Consider the following 1,970-nt stretch of genomic DNA (forward strand, 5'->3'; position numbering starts at 1 on the left):
GGAATTTCATGTCAGTGGTAAAGGGGTTCACTTCTAACTTCAACTCGTGGAGGAAGTTTTTCTTCTTCGTTCGTGTAGACGCAGCGTCCGTTGAGGAGAGTTGTATCCCACTGTTTCGGAGGTTGCCGAATGATCGTCCCTCTATCAACCCTCTTGCTCCGTTTCCTGAGGACATTATTGCGATGAGGGATCTGCTCTGGCATGGTCCTTTTTTTTGGACTTCTTTTACGCCGAAGAGAGTTCGTAAGGCGTTGAGGTTTGTGCATCCTGGTCCTGCTTTGGGCGGAGAAACAAGGAGTGATTCCGAACCTGAAGACCAAGGTCCCAACGCCGGTCCCAACGCCGCACCCACTATTGTGACGGGGCCGAATTCTTCGAAGGGGAAAGATATTGATCTCGGCGACCTGGAGTTTTCGGTGGACGATTGCATGCTTCCAGGATGGGATCCGAACCTTGCTTTCGGCGATGGAAGTGGTACGAGCAAGGTCCCTATGCCGGACTTCGACGATTTCTTCGCTGGTCTTCCGTCGGGCTTTGACGCTCCTCAGGCCACGAGCGAGTCAGGGAGGCCGAAAGTTATTGCGGAAGGATCTCGCATCATTAACGGGTATAAATTTAAAGAATTCTGATGATCGTTATTATTATTTTTTGCTTATAACGTGTCAATCGGTTTTACAGGGTTTGAACTTGCTTGGATCGGCCATTGAGGCGAGCCATAGAGAGGCCATGATCTATCGCTTTAAAGCGGAGAAGGCGGAAAAGGATCTTGCTCGCATGCGAGACGAGATGTTGGCGCGAGACGCTTAACTCGCTCGTGATCATGTTAGGGCTGTTCGCAGGGCATAACGGAAGGGCAAGAGGGAAATTGTCGAGGTGATGAAGACTCGCGATTCTCTATTCCGGGTTGAGTACGGGAATCTTAAGGGTGCTTTCAACTCGCTGGGCGACTTCCGTGTGTGTCGCGGCTCCGTCGGGAGCCTTTGGAAGACGCAGGAAGATGACTACGTTTTTGAGAGGGAGATGGAGTTAATGAAGGGTGGCATGAAGGATCATGCTCACGCTGAGGCGACCATTCTTCCGATTGACGGGAAGATCCAGGGATTCTGGGATCCCATCCCGGTTTCCCCTGATACCGTAGAAACTACGGCTGATTTTGCCGGTGACGATGAGGAAGTGAACTTTCCCGCAGATGCATTCGGGGCTTCCTTGTCCGGGAGTTTAAACTTTGACCTGTGAGTGTTTTGACGGGAAGGAGTTTTTCCCTTTATCTAGTATTTAGCGGCCGAGTGTGGCCTTTGTTCATATATGTCTGGCCGAGTGTGGCCTTAAACCCCTACCGCTATGCGGTTTATATAATACATGTCTGTTTGGGTTACTTTGTTTAGAGTGGGTTTGAAGTGAACATGAGTTGTTGTCTCATATTTATCTTCATTGAGGCGTTCAATCTGTTAGTTCGTTCGAGACGTGAGTTTTCGTAAAAATTATTTACGATTTTTTAGGAACGTTGAGTTATGAACGAAGAGACATGTTTTAGGAATCTCGTATCGTTTAGATATCATGTCTTTGAGATGTTTGAGACCAATGCGATGGGTTTAGGGCAAGACCTAGGTTTACTCTCGGTTTTAAGGTTTGTGCGGTGACTAGCCGGCTATCGGTTTTTCTGTTGGGATTTCTACCTGATTCGTACCGATTTAAAGTCCGCGATAGGTTCTCGGCTTATACGACTTGTATGGCACGAATAGAGCATCTTTCCAGAGACAATTTTTAAGCCAATTGGAAGTGCTAGACCAAAATTTTGGATTTTTTTTGTAGTGCGCTTTCGTCATTGTGTTGGACGTTTGAAGATCAAAAGAGTGATCAGGTTGCGTTTGTTTAAGATGGCTGATGTGTTCGTCGGGGCCAATCGACGAACGGAGTGTAAGATTTGTAGTGGTCGCGTTCGGACAATTTGTTCGTATCATCTCGATTTT

The sequence above is a fragment of the Brassica napus genome, chromosome C5 (genome assembly GCF_020379485.1).
Source record: "Brassica napus cultivar Da-Ae chromosome C5, Da-Ae, whole genome shotgun sequence".
Classification (NCBI taxonomy): Eukaryota; Viridiplantae; Streptophyta; class Magnoliopsida; order Brassicales; family Brassicaceae; genus Brassica; species Brassica napus.